The sequence below is a fragment of the Cyanistes caeruleus genome, chromosome 6 (genome assembly GCF_971803275.1).
Source record: "Cyanistes caeruleus chromosome 6, bCyaCae1.hap1.1, whole genome shotgun sequence".
In the NCBI taxonomy this organism is placed as follows: domain Eukaryota; kingdom Metazoa; phylum Chordata; class Aves; order Passeriformes; family Paridae; genus Cyanistes; species Cyanistes caeruleus.
The window spans coordinates 26,944,661-26,963,807 of record NC_141706.1 but is presented as its reverse complement, the minus strand read 5'-3'; the positions used below and the strand labels follow the sequence as shown (position 1 = coordinate 26,963,807).

The 19,147-nt window shown below is 34.4% G+C and overlaps 1 protein-coding gene across 8 annotated transcripts in view; it reads left to right on the top strand.

Moving 5' to 3' along the window:
* LRRC4C (leucine rich repeat containing 4C) overlaps positions 1 to 19,147 on the top strand; it is a 587,704-nt gene that overhangs the window by 478,965 nt on the left and 89,592 nt on the right. For all 8 annotated transcript variants that reach the window (XM_086892224.1, XM_086892221.1, XM_086892223.1 and 5 more), the window contains 2 exons: positions 11,662 to 11,747; positions 13,059 to 13,195. The gene's annotated coding sequence lies outside the window, so the exon portion shown is untranslated. The remainder of the gene's footprint in view (positions 1 to 11,661; positions 11,748 to 13,058; positions 13,196 to 19,147) is intronic.

The following is a 19,147-nucleotide window of genomic DNA, read 5'->3' as shown; positions in this document are numbered from 1 at the left end:
TGCTCCCCAAACTTATCACTAGTTATTTTGTCTACTTAGGGGTGGTTTTCAAGGGGTTGAAGGGGGTGAAATTATTGCATGTTAAGTTGGTAAATTTGGCTTTCTGTCTTAGTTGTTGAAATGTTGCAGGCTGTGTGGAGGTAACGGTTCCATAGTGAGCTTTAGTTGGTGTTTATTCATGGTTCTTGTCACACTACAGTGAAGTTGAAACACAGTATTTCTTATAATAGCAATGTACATGCAAGATCTGAAAAATATCCTGAAAATTAAGAGAGTAGGACCTGACTGATGTGGAGCTTCAGAGAGGTGATTCTGAAAGACATAAACATCCCTGGCCTAATGGTGTGGTCAGTAAGTATGAGGCTATAATCAGTGATGTACATATCACCCAGATAAAGGAATTATTCTACATACAGTTTGCTACTAACTTATCTATAAGAGGCCTGCTTTATCTCAGCAGATGAAGCAGTCACTGTGCAAAGTTTCACACAAGAGCCATGGACCAGTAAAATTCTCAAGTAAACCTTAAGTGGTTTTTAAATGGTTTCTAGGCCTTCTGGTAGGTTTCTACACCAGTGTATATTGTAGTGTATATATCCCTATGAATTAGGATCTTTGATAGTAGGAGTCTTGTGTGGTTACTGAAATACAAACTGTGTTCAGCATACAGTTGTCTTCACCACATGGCAGAGAGTTGTCTTCATTATTCTGGTGTTCAAATTAAAAAATATAAGCAGATTATCCTAAAACTAGAGTTAGCAAATTCTCATGCAAATTTTGTAGAACTTCCAAATCTAAGTGCTTTTCACTGAGAATATTAATTATCCTCCTAAGGATTTTGGGGGACATTTGGGTTGTTTTTTGGTTAGTTGGGCTTTTTTATTTAGAGTTTTTTTGTTTGGGTTTTTGTGGGTTTTGGTGGGGTTTTTTTGAGGTTTTTTTGGTTTTTTTTGGGAGGGGTGGGTGGGCTTATTGGTTTTTGTTTTCTTTTTTTTTTTGGTTTGGAAATATAGCTAATGTGAATATTTTCTCTATAAATATTTTCCAATACGAAACAGAGCTGCTACGATCATAAATGTCTCGTTGTGTTTGGACTAGATTTTCCAAGAGTGTACATTTGCAATTAGGTATGACTCACACAGCATTAAAACTCTGCAGTGAATTAGTTTAATTGTATATAAAATGCAAGAAAATGTAAAACTTAGAATAGGGTTTCTAACAGCAGAAGAAAAACTTTCCTTCTCAGTTAAAAAGCCTCTGTCATGTTAACATTACTGCATTAACTGAAGAAACAGGAATCCTTAAAAAATTTATTTACAGTTGAAAGTCCATCAAAAGGAGAAAAGACTGAATGAAGCTAAAAGATTCGAGCAGTCCAATAAATCTGGGATTTAGTAGGACACTGAAGGGTTTCCTAGTGCAAGCCTTGGATGCAAAGTTGTGGGGTATTTTTGAATACCGCAGCTCTCAAGACCCTGATTGACCTTTGATTTATGAGTTGGCATTTACAGATTTTAACTACTGGTTGGAAATAATCAAAAAGTCACGGAGATGAACTCAATGATTTTGCAATTATTTTATTGGTTAGAATTGTAGGTACCAAAAGTTACTGTTTAAAGACTAGTGGGTTTGAGGATCACACGGAATGTAAGATATTCATAATTCTTTCCCCCTGTGCCTTTTTTTGGGAAGTAGTCCTTGCTTCCTTCTTATGTGCACTCAGCAAGTGTGCACGTCAGAATCTTTTTGTAACTTCCCAGAACAGCCTAGAATGATTAAGTTTACAATAATACGCTTGTTTTTATTAACTCGTTCTTCAAAGAAATCTACAAAATGGAAAACAGATTAGAGCTCAGTCTTGTATAAGTAGAGATGTGGCTTCCCTCACAGATAATATCAGAGTGTCAGTGTGATCCCAGCTGAATGTGACATATCATTTCTTCTATATATGCCTATTCAGATAGTATGGCCTAAGTGATACACTCAGGTTTTTGAGTTGTTTTATGATCAGTGATGATGTGATGAGTTGACTAACAGTATTTTTATTTTTCACTTTCTCTCCACAGACATTTTAGTCATTAAAATTCAGTTACAGAGCTTATGTGGTCTTCATTCTATTTAAGATATAAAAAGTCATGTATTCTAAGTGCTGAAAAAGCACTGTAGGATGGTACTCATCTCTAATGCTCTTATTAAACCCAGTAATATACTTAAAGATATTTTCAGAGAGTAGTTTTTCTGTCCTAATTAAACCCACACAGGCATTTTCATGGGAATGACAGGGACGTCGTTGCATGCAATGGTTGTTTGTACCTTGTCATGAATCAACTTTGTCTCATTTCAAATGTAGAACGAACAGTTGAAAATCATCACTCTGAGTCACATATAGTGACATTTTTTCATCTTCATTTTTTGCTATAATATTTATTGGGTTTTTTTTTCTCTCTGTCCTAAATTGCTGATCTAAATTACAAATATCTAGAAATATGGGCATCTGGAATGCATTTTTCAGATGTGAATTTAAGCAAGTGTGATTAAAGTGGTGGTAAGTGGTCTTTCATCCTTCTAAGACACAGTGCTGTGTTTAATACCAATTTTTGGATGGGAAAAATGAATGGAAACCAAACAAAAAAAACTGGATGAAAAATCATAATGTTAAGTACAGACAGAACCATTTGAATAACAAAATAATAGCTGTGTTATCTAGAATAATTTGGGAGTCACTTAACAGAGAATTTCACAAAGCAATGCATAATATGATGTGGAAAATAACCCAGAAGTACTTGATGATATGGACAAAACACTTATAAACTGATTGACATTTTCACAAGTAGTTTTTAAATGTGTACATGGCAATCTTGGCAAAACAGTTTCATATGAACAAGTTATTTCCTAAGGCCAGATTGTGTATCTGTTAATAATTAGGGTTTTAAGGTTATTTAAAGGCATTTTAACCTTTGAGTTTGTGTAAATCTTCTTCATTTTGAAAGACAAAAATGATGAATTCATGCATGTGTTATGATCTTCCAGCTAATCCTCTTAAATTCAAAATCAAAAAGAAAAAGTATACTGGTGTCAAAATAAAATAAAATTTTCTCTTGTTTTCTTTCTATTAAAACTAATTTTGGAAAAAAATAATTTCAGAACAAAAGGCACATTGCTTGATCTTATATGCATTGTTTTTGCTCTGGATTTCTGAGGGTTTTAATGAAATTTGAAATTCAGCTTCAAAAAGGAGCCATTACATATCTTGGCAATGAGGAGAAAGAAGGTCTAGAAAAACTGGCATCTCAGAAAGAACTGAAACAAGTGACATTGAAAAGAAGAGAAAAATGAGGTATGGAAGTGGGGGAGCAATAAAAGTTTTCAGCAGAAGAAAAGTTATTGCAAACAAGGGCTATCCATGCTGAATAGGGCAGGATATGTTGGTTAATATAGGACTTGGTTTCTGTAGGATGTGGGTTTATACTGTAACACATTTTTCTATGTTGCTATTGGAAATCTCATTCTAATATAGACACTGAAATATTGGACCATAAGGTAGTGGAATATCTACTACTAAATTCTTCCTGAAGAATGTAGAGTGCTTATCAAAAAGGATGACAGGCTATCTTGTGAGAGAGGGTAGTGAAAAAAAACACTACGTGCTTAAAGGAACTAATTTTCTAAATAAAAAACTTTTTAGTTTATAAAAAACTTTAATATTTTATAAAATATAAAACAGGATAGAGGGCTCTAGATTCAAGGTAAAATTTATTTTTACACTCAAACCTCATAAAATTACTTTCTTTCTACATTGTAGTGTTTCTCTTGTATTGGTAATCTAAGTACAAACCTGTCCTTAGTTTTGAAATGGCAAACAGACTGGTCTGTACTCCTGCTCTCACTTGAAAATATTCATCACATATTTCTGCTATTTGCAGCCTCTTTTAAGACTTTCAGAATACAAAACAGCAGTGGTTTTTCCCATAGATTGCAGGAATGAGTTGTTTTCCTCAAAGAGAAACTATAATAAAATAAATTAATTTAACTAGTGGCTTAATATAACAACAATGACTTTCAAGAGGCAAACAAACTGTTTCTTGTTATGAGGGAGCCAGTCCATGAGAAGTAAGTGCAAGAATATCACAAAATCACTCTGAGATAAATATTCTGAATTTTTTGCTAAGGGAAATTAACTTACTTCCTCCAGACTATTAAATCATGGCTAGTCCAACAAGTAGATGTGTGTAAATCAGAGGTTTTACTCCAATTCTAGTGTCAAGGTGGGTATTCATGACAAATTCAAGTGACATTAGAATTTCTTCATTTTGTCTTGTACTTTTCTAGTAACTTGAGAATTATTCAAGGATGAATTGATTTGCATGTATGAGGATTTAAAATAAGTCTGGGAAATGCGGGCATAAAATATGTACTTTGTAATTTAAGGTCATACAAAATACAAATGTTTGGACAAGTCTGTGTGCAACCACTTTTTCCTGTGAATTAACATTACATGGCAACAGATTTGAGTATTATTAGAGTGGTTATTGAGGGCAAGGAGAAAATCAAGAGTTGACTCATGTATTGGTGATTTTACCTGGAACGGGGAACATATAAGTTTGCTTATTTCTGTTAGGTGATTTTAACATTTTGGAACTAGAATCACAATCAAGGTTACTGTGCAGTTTGAAGAAAGTTGTGGTTACATATTCTTAAAGCTAGTAATTTTTTTTTCCCCCACTCCTACAGTTTTCTTCTGTTGCTGTAAATTAAGCTACATTTTTGCTTTAACTCATACAGGTGCCAAGACAATTTATAATAATAAGCATGCAAGTTAGCCTTGCTTACATTTTCCTTCTAGCTGTGTTCTGGAGGAGGTACAGGACTGTCTTTTACAGTTATAATTTTTATTTTTGGGGAATAAAAAAAAGAAATCCCTCTTCTTTTTGAGACTTCATTTTTTTTATTATTATTATTTCTAGCAGATATTTTAAGAGTAGTTAATAAGGCATCATAACTCCTTAAATAACCTGTTTAGTAGAATTCATGTGCAACCCAGTAGGCATAGGTCAAAACATCCTCTTCAATCTCCCAGATAGTCTTTCACAGGTCTTTGGCCATATATACATGGGAGAAAGGTATCCATAGCCAGAAATGCATTCTGCTGCATTGGTCACACCTTTATCAAAACCTGTACAGAGTTAACTTCCTTGATGAAACAGTTACATAAATCTCCTTTACAATACACAGCTGTTATGAACAGGTAATGAGATAAAAAGGAAACAATTTGGTCTCTTTTTGCTCCAGTTTTTTAATCAGTTGGTTTTGTTTCAGAGGCCTTGATGCTTTGATAGTGCTGGCAGGCAGCAGAGAAAGACTGTCAGAGTTAGACATCTCCATTGCTTGTCTGAACTTTGGCATAAGAATGACAGTTGTCAGGAAATACCTCAATTTATATGCTGATCCCTAGTTGATTTTTCATGTCTTCCTATAATTTAGTTTTCTCTGTCCTCATATGATACCTGTTAAATTTTATCAGTATCTCCAAGTTATTTTCTCTAGATTAATATTTGCAGCTATATTTGCACACAAAATTATTTTTACTCAGCTTGTATGGAGCAGACAAAGTAAGTGTATGTATACACACATACATATGTATGTATAAAACAAGAATAGCTGACAGTCATTTTATGTAAGTGAACAAATAATATAGAATTATAGAGTATATTGAGTTGGAAGGGACCCACAGGGGTCATTGAAGTCCAACCTCTGGCCCTGCTATTCAGCTTTTCTTATGAAAGGAATTTTGACAAAATCACTGTGTATACTTGCTTGAGCAGGTCCAGCAGGAACTGGCTGGTAATCATTAGAAATATCTGAGAATAAATCCTTGGTACACATTTGGCCTCCCATTTCAATAGATATGAACTGTGTTTGACCACAGAGTATTTTATGCATTCTCAGTTTTCTCAAGTATCATTCAAAAGTATGATCTTTTTATAAGCTCAGTAAATCTCTTTCTTAGTATATTTATATCCTAAAGTTACCATTACTAAATCTTGTATTTTATATAATTTTATTTTGATTAAATATTTTACTTTAAACTTACATATCAGTGTATTAGAAAGCCTTTATATATTTTTATCAAGTTTTTAAACTTGCTGCATTTTATTTTTCATGAAATGTCTTTTTAGTCTGACTTCTAATAATTCAGAAACATATGCCATATCTATTAAAAGTATAAATTTATGTAAGCTAAAGTAGGCCAGTTTCATCTGGAATGATCCAGTGTAATTTGAAATGGAAAATACAGCTGCTTCTGACACATTTGGGTAAAAGTTATACTGCACCAGTATATTATATTATATTCTACTTTGTGTATTTGAAAGACTGAGATTTGAAATGAGCATTTTTATGTAGGATAATTCCTTCTAACTTGATTTTCAATAGTGAATATGTACAGGACACCAGAGTATCACACAGAACAGCAGGATACCAACAAAACTCAGAGAATCAAACCAGATGTCCCACAATGCCCTGTTGACAATTTTGCATAAAGATCATCTCTTCTTTAGCTAATAAACTTGTTGAGATGCTGGAGATACAGATGTTCTCTCTTCATTCTTAATGCCTTGATGCCACTGTTCTGGTTTTAAGGTTGCCTTTTCAATACTTTCATTCTGCATTTAAAAGTATAATATTCTGTTCCTTGCACGTTTCTAGTGCATAGATTAGCATAACAGGTGCTATTTATTTCTCTGACATCATGTAGTAGGTTCCCATTCAATAGACATCGCATTGCAATGATGAATTCAGCTCCCAGGACAGGATAGGCAGCATTCCTAAGCCATTCTTCTCTCTCTGTAGCTCCCAGTTTTCATATTAATAATAGGTGAAAAAAACCCTAAAACTCTGGGGTGCTTAAAAAGCAGGTAAGATATGCCAGAGAGACTGTGAGCTCTTTTAGGTGTTGTATGTCTCTGCTGGATGTGCCTTGAGATACTTGCTCTAATCAGACATATTTTGAGCAGGACACTGGACTGGATGACACCAAGGTTATGGCTCTGTAATTTAATTTGTCCCTTGTAAATATTAATTGAAATAAACAACCAACCAACCAACCAAACAAAAAAAACTCAAAAAAAACCCCAAAGCAAAAAAAAACACCAAGAAAACCCAAACCATTAATGTTCTAGAAAGAACATCACATACTGCAAAAGTATGTTCCCTCTCTCCTTTGTCTTTAACTTGCTCAGTTTTCCCATAAAAAGTGTAAAGATGAGGTGGTTTTTTATAACAGATTTTGCTAGAAGTTGTCAGATAACAATTCTGAATTTTATGAAAAATTAATTATACATGGTGCAATGCTTATTGAAATCAATTGACTTTTTAATGAAGATATGAACACATATAAATCCTTTCTAGTTTTCACTTTCATTTTCACTTTTATAATTTATTCATCCTCACCTCCCCATGTCACCTTTGCCCTCAGCCATGTTGTTCTAAATTGCTTGCTTACTGTTCTCACATTGTTCAGTGACTTAGGAAATGGTCACACAATGAGGAACCTACTTTGTACTTCTTAGACTATTAAATTCCTGATCAAGTTAGAAAGTTTTATTCAGGTCCGTTGACATTAGTGTCTTTTGAATAATGATAAAAAATGGTGGTGACTTGACGGTGACATTATTGTCTTTTACCTACTAAAATTTTAAAAGAAACTGAACACAAATCCCAATTCTTGCTCTTGATGTGAAGGTTCTGTGGCACTACTGCAAATCACCTACCAGAAGTTATGAGGCTGGTATGTTTTGTGGGTCTGTAAGATGATTCCTATACACAGACTGTAGACACACTGCAATGAAAAAACCTGCATCAATGCAACTTAATGTGTGGGTGTTTTGTTAATTGAAAGGTAGTAAGTTTACAGGGTTTTACAGGTAGATTTTTTAATATATTTTAAAATATATTTTTATTTAAATATATATATAATTTTAATTTAAATATATTTAAAATTTTTTAATGTTACCAGCAAATTGATATTCTTGATAAAGGAGCACGATAATTGGCTTCTCTTAGTAGTTTCTTAGTAAATGCTCTGCACGTCAGTCATTGCTGCTCAAACTCCTGGTATAACAAGGAAGATTACTGTGTGAATTTTATCCATATCATCAAATGCATTCTGAAAGAAATATCATGAGTGTACCATAGATAAGGTTTGGAAGTGCTGATACCAGCTGCCTGAAAGTCTCACACCCTGCATCACTGGTTGTGATGGCACTACAGTAATGCTTTCTGACCTGGTAAGTTTGTTTGAGGATTCTCTGAATTTCTGCTAAAGCCTGACTCTAAAGTCAAAACCAAAATCCCTAAACAGAGAGTGCTGCAGTATAAGAGGAAAGAAAATAGAAAGAAGCAGAAAAATTCAAGAAGTTATCTCAATATTGCAATCATTTTAGAGATGGGCCTAGAAAATAAATTTGCACATTGTGAATTCACTGTCTGCAAATACTCAAGAAAGCAATTTTTTTGTCAGAAAAAACCTATATATTTTTTGTTCATAAAAGTTAGTTTTCAAATACATAAGAACTGAGTTTGATGTTTTATATCTATAACAATATTTTCGTATTCAAGAAATTCAGACTGCCTTCTTTATCTAATCGACTCATTTGTTGTGTGTATGTGTGTGTTTGAACCTGATACTTATATCTGATTTCCTTACTTGCTGACTTACTTATTTTCATTCTTCCTGGGTGATTTTAGGTTTTTCCATTTGTGCTTCCTCTGACTCTGCAGATTCTACCTTCTCTTGATTACCCTTTTTTCATCAGTGCAAAGCACTGTGCTGACGCTCGTACCCACGCAACCGTTTGTGCATCTGACCTGTTCTTTTGTCCAGATCACTTTCTCCAAGACTGATATATCTTGTTGGATAGTATTTAGTGACTATTTTGCATACAGAATTCTGACTCCACCTCAGAAAGTCCTTTTACATATATCTCCATTTGTAATGGATGAATTTTGTTGGTTGTCAGTAACCAGTTGATGTTCCTCTTGCTTCTGCTGCCAGATCCATTCCACAAAGAGCAGTAAACTTGTGCCTGGATAGTTACAGAGGTATTTTCCCCAAATGACCTGTGCTTCTGCAGCCCCTCTCAGTCCTGCTCAGCACTGATAATGTGCAGCTTCCTGCTGCGCATTATGACAGTCTGAGTGACACGCCATGCAATGAATAATAATGTGTCATAGCTGCAAGTAGTTAGAGCTTCCCTCACTTCTAGCACCTTGCCTAATGTGCCTCTCCCACACACTTTTGTGACAAAGGGCTGAGATATATTTATATACTTGCTCTCATTTAACCAAAGCAGGAATTCTTGTCATTCTAGAGCTTAGCATACAAGGTCTTCATCAGCATGGTTGCCCTATAAATATCTCACTTAAATACCTTAGAGAATCAAATCCCAAGGATGGGCATAGGTATAACACAGAACTAGTCCAGAGAAAACATCAATCAGTTTGCTAAAGTAGGAATGTTTATGATGCAGGTATTTGAAACTTTATGCAGCAAGGTGCAGAAGAGGTATCTCAAATGTTTTCCCTGTTCTAGTATTAGCATATTCTGAAAATAAATTCCCATCTGTGAATAAATTGCTTAATGTATATTCCCTCTGCATAGAATTGCCCCAGTCATTATGACAAGTTGTAGTTTGTTTTGAGATTTTTGGGTTTTCTTAACTGACCAGCAGGCTTAATGACTGACTCATACCTTGCCATGCACTGCCTCCCACCTAATACCATAGTGACAAACTGCTCGTTTTCTTCTGTTCAAAAGAAATAAGGAATAGAAATAAAGTCTTTCAAAAAATGGATTAGTCACCAATATTGATATGATTAAACTGACCTGGATGGTGCTGACTACCTATAAAATTTACTCCTTACCCCTGCAAGGTTACGTATGGACCTTAAACATTTAGCACCTATTAATTTTTGTTATATTAACAAGCAAAAAAGTAAAATTCTTTTCTAGAAGGCTTCTAAAGATGAAAACATATGGGAGTTAGCTGATTAATGCAGTTAGACAAAATCTGTAAATCACAAATTTTTCCAAATCCACATGTTTAAGTACCTTGTAAAATATCTCTTTGAGATTTTGTTTGTAATAAAGTCAGGTTTTGTGGTGTTCTGACATTGCTCAGAAAATTTTAAATTGAAGAATTTCAGCAATCACAAATTCTTGTGTGAAGAGTAAGAATTTCTGATCTTAAACACATTAATTTAATGGGAACAATGCCAAAGCTGCTCTGCCTACAAACAAGCTGAAAATCCTAAACTATTGAGTTCAAGGACCAATCTGATCGATCTCTCTAAAAGTATATACTTTCTAATATCTAAAATCTAGTTTATTTTTGAATATTTATCTAAATTTTGTCAATTATTTGTCACATATTTTTGAAAGGTTCTTTCATATAAATATCTCTTCCTTAAATCTGTATGACCATAAAACCTCCATGCCAATTCCATTTAAACATTGCCATTTGTCATGATAAACATCTATGTACACAGATTATCTATCTCTAAAAAAACCCAGAAACAAACCAGTCCTTGATTCTCCTATCTGCAATAGTCATGCAGGAAAAGAAACAGCAATTTTAATACAATTCTGTGATTTTCAATAGCTATGTGAATTCTTGAAGAAATGTTAAGGGAAAGTAATTCTGTAAAAAAAGATCACTTTGGAAACATATATTTATTGTTTCTTTTAATATCAATAAATAAGAGTTGATTGATTTATATTTTGTTTGTACATATTTGCCTAAGAAAACTGAGAGCAGGAGCATTAAATTTAAAAAAGCAAACTATTTTGTCTTTAATTATCATATTTCTTGGAACAGGTTTTAATATGAAGTTGAAACAGCTTTGCAGCCTTAATTTTGTGAGAGATTGCGTTAAACTTTTCTTTGAACCGAATATTTTCTTCTAAATTTCTCTTCCAGAAAAGAAATGCTAGTAAAATGTACTGGATGTGCTTTAGGATTATAGGTGGTTAATTCCTGCTTCCAGATCTGTGCCTTCATGTATGGAGTTATTAAATGCTTTTTCCAAAAGTGATGACTCATTGTAGTTGGCTCATTTTTGGAGAACACATTTTAACTGGAGCTGGATTTAGCAAATATTGCTGTGCTGCTTTTGAAAATAAGGCCCACTTGGAACATTTTAAGGAAAAGGCCATATCCCTTTACCTCCTGATTTTTACAAAATGTATTATACATTAAGTTTTGAAGAACTTTTGGAAAAGTTTTCTTCAGCCTCTTATTCTAATTTTCTTAATATTGGCCCTTCTTATTGTTCAAAGACTATCAGTATTATGATTTTTGAAGCCAGTAGTGCTCCTTATCTCTGATAGATTTTTTTTTTTTATATTTATACTTCCACCTACATGCGCAAAGGAGTGTAAAGCAAATATAATTTAAAGGAAATGCAGTCTCAATCTAAGCTAGGAGAACAGTGCATAGAGAGAGAAATAGAAGGTCTGAAAAACCAAAAAGCATTTAGTACAACTCTGGATAAAATTCAGTCTTCTGTGCATCATCTCCTGGGGTCTGTTTTTTTTTCCCACACTCAAATAATTATTATAATCATGATGTGCAGCTTCTTAAAACAATGTTTCATCCCTTACAGGTGTTTTATCCAGTTCATCACTACAAGTAATCCCTTTAACAAGAAACTCCTCCCTAGACCTTGAAGATCAGATGTGATTCAGTAAGGTGAATATTTATTTAATACCATACAATTCCACCTGGGAATGAAGTTCAGAAAGTTTGTAGGAAAACTTAGACTAAATGATCATTAAAATAATAATAATAATAATAATAATAATAATAATAATAATAATAATAATAATAATAATAATAATAATAATAATTTATTGTTTATTAATAAAATATAATTAAAATAATAATTGGAATAATAAAAATAAATTTAAAAAAATAAGTGTTCTTTGAATAATCATTATTCTTGATGAATAATTCATCACTTTCACTGCTTTTGACTGACAGCATTTCCTCTTATTAGGATGTCTAATGTGGGGTCAATAAGGGGTGAGAAAAGTTCTCAACCACAGATTTTTTAAGAACTTTTCAAAGGATCCTGCCCTGTTGGAGACAAAAATATTAATATTAAACCTGTTTCCTCTCATTGTCTCCAAAATATAGAGTTGCCGTTTCCACTTGTAACGTTTCCAGCGCTTAAGTGCAAATCCCAAATCTAATGAAAATTGGTCTTGGCTATTCTTCCACTTATACTGCTTTATGAAGTGAAAGTTATGGAACAATCTGATTTGGAATAATCTTGTATTCTTTTTAGAAATGACACTGCAGTGGACTAGGCAGACTATTGATCTGTTCTGGAGTGGCAGTATCCCAGTAAATTCCAAAAGAACATCAAGAGGGGCATCATTGTCTTGGAGTGTTTCATCCATCTCTCTAAGATAATACTGAAAGTTGATTAGGTAGTTCATATTCTTTTGAAATTATGTAGAATTTTAATGTGTATGTGAAGATAGAAGGAAGAGCTGAGCACCTGATGAGAAAATCCTGAGAAATCAAGGTTGAAGAGTAATTTTTTAAGTAACCTATACCATAGACCAGAACATTTATAAATGTATAAATACATTTAAAATACATTTATAAATGTATAAATGCAGTGCTTCTTGCCTTTGTTCATTTCTAAGTCCTAAATTGTTCCCTGACTTCTCATCCATCTAGTTTAAGTGAACATCTGTCAATGTACATTTATATTACAACACACTCAGGGATCTTAAATTATTTAATATCAGGTATTGACTTCTAGGGTACAGAAAAGAAAGATAATTATTTTATAGGGATGGGTTTTTACCCTCTTTGCCACCTTATATTTTCCAGTCTGCCTTGCCTGGTGTAGTGCACATCATGTGGTGATTCTGGGGTCAGGTCAGGCACTGACACTACTGGAAGACTTTACTCTCCCTTATCCAAGTACTGGTGAGTCCTTCCTGTTTAACACATGCAGTAGGTATTATTTCCATTTATTATTTACAGGTAGAGTGGCAGGGTGCAGAGAATCAAGCAGTCCATCCTGAGATCATGCAAAGCCTTTGGAAACACAATTCCAGTGAGTCCTGGCTATAACACTTTTGATGCCCACGTCACCAGCAGCAGTCCTGCAAGCACCAACGGTAAGAAATCAGGTTATATGCAATGCATTATGGTATTTCAATCCATTTGAATTTAGACAAATCTGGAAAAAATAAAAATAAAAAGCTTGTATTGTTTACTGGTGGCCAAGGATGGGTGATAAGTACTTTAAGGGGAAAAAAAAAAGAAAAAGGAAGAGGTTTGAAAAAAAGATCACTATGAAAGTACAGGGCTTTTTTTCATATTGACAAATGAGGATGAAGTTAAATCTTTTTTTCTCATTTAAAGATGACTCCTCAATATTGGACATGGAAACAGAACAACCTGAAGTTATTTAGTTGGAGTAATCTATTTATAGTTACCCAAAAAGAGATCTTGAAAATTAAAGTTATCCCCTTCAGAAATGTTATTTCACCACAAAATTTTCTTATTTTCTCCACTTTGACAATTTGCCCTCTCTATGCAACATTTATTTTCCTCCCCAATTTATTGAAAGCTGTAACTTTCTTTGCATGGTTTAAGCAAACCATTATGCTTTTTGTGATGAAAATTTAGAGACCTTGAATGTTACCTTTTCTTTGGCTCAGAAGTTAAACGGTAAATCTTTCCCCTGTATCAGAATTTAACTTTAAATGTATGTTAAACATAAGGACAAGGTAGGAAAATATGGTTGCTAGGTTGTCTCTCATTAAAGTTTTGAAGCATATGTGGTTAGGATTAAATTTGCAATATGTGGAAATTGTATTTTTCCAGTCAAAATAACTCCACAGGAGAAGAAATTAGGATGTCTGATACATTCATCTCTGTGTCAAAGTATCATATTTTTCCTATTTAATATTCACTGAAGGAAAAAAAGGCTGTCACACTATAAAGATATTATTTTCAAACAGATGGATCATTGCTGCCCAAGTCTAGTTGTCTATATTCTTAAATTTTACATTCTCAAAAATTCAATTTAAAAGAAACAGTCCTTCTTTTTCACTCTACTAACATTTTCCAACCTCAATGATTTTATAATTGTGTGATTTAGAAAACCAAATACATATTAAATGGGGCATGGATATAAAATGAAGAATGCTCTATTCTCATTTACACCTGCATTAATCTGGAGATGGTCCATTGGAATCAAAGGAGTTTTTCCTCCCTATGGAGTGAATTCACGACAGCTTAATGTCAATGGTGCTGAGTCCTAGAAAGGAGAGAATTCTTCTAAATCCAAATTCTAAGCATGAAATTAGTGGCATAAGAAAGTGACAGGATTTGAGTACTGTTCTCAGAATTGTTATAGAGTGAAAATACTTGAAATTTGTATGTCCTAGTCAGAATTGCAACACAATTCCAAAAGCAAAATTAGGAAATGTTTACCTTTTTTCTGTTAGTAGTTTTCCTTTCTCATATTTGTTTTCCTCAAAGCATCTTTCATTTTAGAAAGTAAAAGAGACCCTCTGCTAGGGTAGAGTTGAATGCTAAGCACATAACTCTCTTATGCCCACAGTGAATAAGAGAAACTAAGAGCACTTTAGAAAAAAATATTTTTACCAGTTAAGTATGTGGTATTCCCTTTTATGTAAATACTTCTATGGACTGTTAAATTGCAGAATCGTAGAATACTTAAGGGTGGAAGGGAACTTTTAGTTTTACGTAGTCCATCCCCACTGCTCAAGCAGAAGCACCTGGAGCAAATAGCCTGGGACCATGTCCAGATGGCTTCTGAATATCACCAAGGGAGGAAGACTCCACAATGTCCCTGGGCAACCTGTGCCAGTGCTCTTCCTGTCATAGTAGAAAACATTTTGTGGTATTCAGAGGGAACCTCTGGTGCTTCCGTGTGTGTCCACTGCCTCTGCTTCTGCCACTGGCCACCACTGGATCCATCCTCTTTGTACCCTCCCTTCATGTACATGTAGACAGTAATAAGATTCCCCTCTTCTCAGGCTAAACAGTCCCAGCTCTTCCAACCTTTCCCCATAGGAAAGATGCTCCTGTTGACTTCATGCTTCTTTTTTTGATTCTCTCCACTCTGTCCATGTCTTGTGCTGAGCAGCCCAGACCTGGACACAGCTCTCCAGGTGTGACCTCTGTGGGGCTGGGCAGAGGGGAAGGATCAACTCCCTCGACCTGTTGGCAGTGCTTTGCGTGGTGCGGCCCAGGATACTCTTAGGCCTCTCTGCAGCAAGGGAATGGCTCTTGATCAGCTTGGGAAATTGGTTTTGTCTCTGCATAATGAAAACTTTGACAGTATGTGACTCAGTTCCATAAGGAGAAATTCTAGAAAGTCTAGAATAAAGAGCAATAAAGAGCAAGCTGTTTTCACTCATGGATGGTTGGCATGGAAGATGAAAATCTGTACGAATGTACAACAATTCTAAATCTGTCCTATTAACCCAACTGCACAAGGAGCATGCAATAAACATACAGAAGTTTTGAGAATGTGATTCCCTTCAAATGTAAACGACAAACCCCACAATCCGGTTCCGTCTTTACCAGAAACAGTTGTTATTATGATATTATGAAGAGATGAGTTTATTGAACAGTCATGTACACATCTGTGTGCCAAAATCATGTGCTGTGGTTTTACCCAGATTTTCCTGGAAGGAAGATATCTTTTACTTCTTCCAAGCCATTTTGACTGAGTAGAAATTACCTGCAAAAATAATATTTCTCACTAGAACGGTAACGATCAGAAAAAAAACCCATAAAAATTAATAAATGAGTCAGTATTGGTCAGCTGCTAATTCTCATGGTTATGCACCTGATTTTAGTGCTTGTTGTATTAAAAGAATTGAACAATAATCAGTGAAATCACATAAACAAGAAATTATGTACTGTGGGCTCCAGTTACAATAGAAAATTCACAGTCTTCCTGTTAGATAATAGATGATGTATTTTATACAGTCTGAGAGTTTTAGCATCTCAATTGAATTCATAAATTGATTAATGAGCTTGATCCTAGATCTGTGCAATCAAAAGTATGTTTGTCAGCAATTTTTATTTCCTTTTGAAAGTTGTAAGCTATAAGAGAATTCAAGTACTCTCTCCATATGCAAAGAGGTTCTTGTCAGCAAAGCTAAATTAAATAGAAAGAATATTGTGTTCCACAGTTTTCTTTATGATTTCCTCATTTTTATTTAAAAGGAAGACAGAGCTGTCAACTGACTTAGGAAAATGTTGCAATTGCTTTCAGTTTGTCTAAGTAAAGCGGTCTGGTTTTACTGTTTTTTTCCTCAAAATTCGGTTATGCTTATTCAGTTATAGTGATCCTCTTCTCCTTTGTTTAGGGCCATAATCCTTTTCTCTTAGGCTTTAGCCATGTTTCTGAGCATTGTGAATATTTGGTCTTTTCCACTGGTCTCTTCCAGTGTTAGTCATACACAGAGACTTCTGTAACTGGCCTCGTCTGTTGGAAAGGAAAACAATGTATATAACAATCTGTATAACAACCTGCAGTTCCTGTTTATGATGTGAAGGTTTGGCAGTACATACACTTGAATATTGTTATCCTTCCATACTCAGGTTTCGGCAAGTTTGAAGGCAGTATACAAACAATAAAAAATGTAACTGTTCTTTCCAGAGTTCATGATAGCCTTTTAACATTTGATAAAGGAATGAGTTATTATAATGCTACCAAAATATTTGTTTTAAATAGGTTTCACATGCACATGACATATATGCTTGTAAAACATATAATGCAATTCTATTTTTTTAAATTTTTTTTAGTATAAGGATATTTAGTTCATGTAGCGTGGAATGTCATCCTATAAATATTGCAAACTAGATTGTTATAAAGTTATGTTCTAAGAAGCTAATCACACTATCTTCTATGTTTATTAGGTGATAAAGCCTAATTGATGTATTAAAGATAACAAACTTTAAGAGAGATCATATCATAGCCTAGAGCGTGTTGCAGTTTTGTTACATTTTTAGTTTAGTCACATGTATGCCAGCAAATATATTATCTTTGTATATAGAGAGATATTTAATCTATTTAAGCAGTTATCTGTTAGAAATGTGTATTTTGATGTCATTTGAAAATGTGCACAGCAATATCTTTCTACCATAAATATCACTTTGTATCAAGAGAGATACTATAGCAATAGCAGACATTTGTGACTTAGATTATGATTGGATGCCCAAAATTGTGTATCTTCTGCACCTGACACCTTTATATTTGTTTAATTCAGTTATAGAAACCTTCCCTTTCACTCACAGATTCTTTAATAGCAGGAAATTTTTCAGGAACTTTTTGGAAAAAAAATAGTGTAAGAAACAGATTAGACTGTGATGTTTTTATCCTTCTGGGAAAAGAAACAACTTGTGTTTTTCGGATTTTGAGTAGTAAAAAGAAAAAGACTCTCATAAGATGTTTGTAGACCCAGAATACTCCAGCAGCATCAGTGAATCAGACAGGAACAAAATAAGCTCACCAACTGAGAAAAAGATTGTTGCTTGTCAGCAACTTCATCTCCTACCACACTCACGACCTTCCCCCAAAAAAAACAGAGACTTTTTTAGCATTTTTGAAAGATGGTTAGGTTTGAGTTATTTATTATTGCTACACACTCAGCCTTTTACCCATTGCAGGTAATTTGTGTTTGCCACTGATTTCAGGGATAGAAAGATCAGATACTAAATGTGCCTGGTTCCAGTTACTTAACTTATATCTAGTAGGACCTTCTCACTAGAAAGCCTGTTGAGTCAGTAGAATAAATCTGAAAGTCAATGTTAATGATTCAGTAAGTGTTACTTGACTGGATTCAGCTAGCTTATAGATTTTATAGTTCTGGAAAAACTTCTAATATGATATGGAACTTAAACTTTGTTTTATTTTCAAGTATGTCAATTTCACATAAAAGCTGAAGCCTGAGTAAGGACACCAAACATAACTTGACTATTTGGGAGAAGACTGAGTAAAGAGCTCGTTATATTACTATATGCATGGAATAACTCAGAGTTACTGCTTAATATTTGAAGTTTGCTATAATTACCATTGAAGTACCTGACTTATTCTTTTTTTGGGGGTTGTGTGGAGGAGTTAGATCTATAAATAATATCTTTCTGATTTTGAGAGAGACAAATGCCAGCACATACATCATCCATATTCAGTTTCTATGAAGCGAGTAGTGTGTTTGACCTCATGTGTGCAAAATTTTCTGCAATATTTCCATAGATCCCCAAGAGAAACAAGACACAAGCCCAATTCTGAATGCTTTAGGTAACACACATAAGGTATAACAAACAAGTCAGTACTCCAGGAACCCAGGTTGGGGAGCCGGTTCAGAAAACTCCAAACTGCATGTCAGAAGTCATTCTAATCAAACTGTGCCAGATTTGATAGGCAAGCCTAGACATTGCATTGTTGCACTGCTGTCACAGCTTACTGAAGGTAGGATTTAAACTCACTGAAACCTTGAAGCCATTCAAAGGGCTTTTGCCCTTGAAAAACGGCCAAAGTGGAGCTTTAGGTAATTTGTATGTGCGTACAAGTTTTAAACAAACACTGATTTCTGTAATTGGAAAACAGATTGTCTTTCAATGCAAATTGTATTCGCTGTTTTAGTTTTTGCAAAGATAGCTTTATACCTTGTTTCATATTATTATCGTTCCTCTGCATCTGTGGCCAGAGCTGGTACCTGTGAATATTGGTTGCCCTGTACTTCTTTTGCAAAGACAACTTTATACACCATTTCATTTTGCTGTCATTCACCCTGCCTCAGCAGCTAGGCTGGAACCTGCGAATACTGGTTGAACTGTCAGAATCAGGCAGGCTTTTAAGAAAATGAGTTTTGACATTCCTTTCCTTAAGATGATCCCTTGTTTTTCAATTACTCCGGCTTGGAGATTTCTGAAGGTAACCCTGAGTTTGTTCCCAGTCTGTCAAGCAGGTGGCAGCAATGCCACGTCGGAGCAGCTCCCGGCCCCCTTCCCTGACATCAAGTGTTAATGCAATTGACCAATCAGTGCTAAGATGATGGGAGGTAATTGGGTAATTGTAT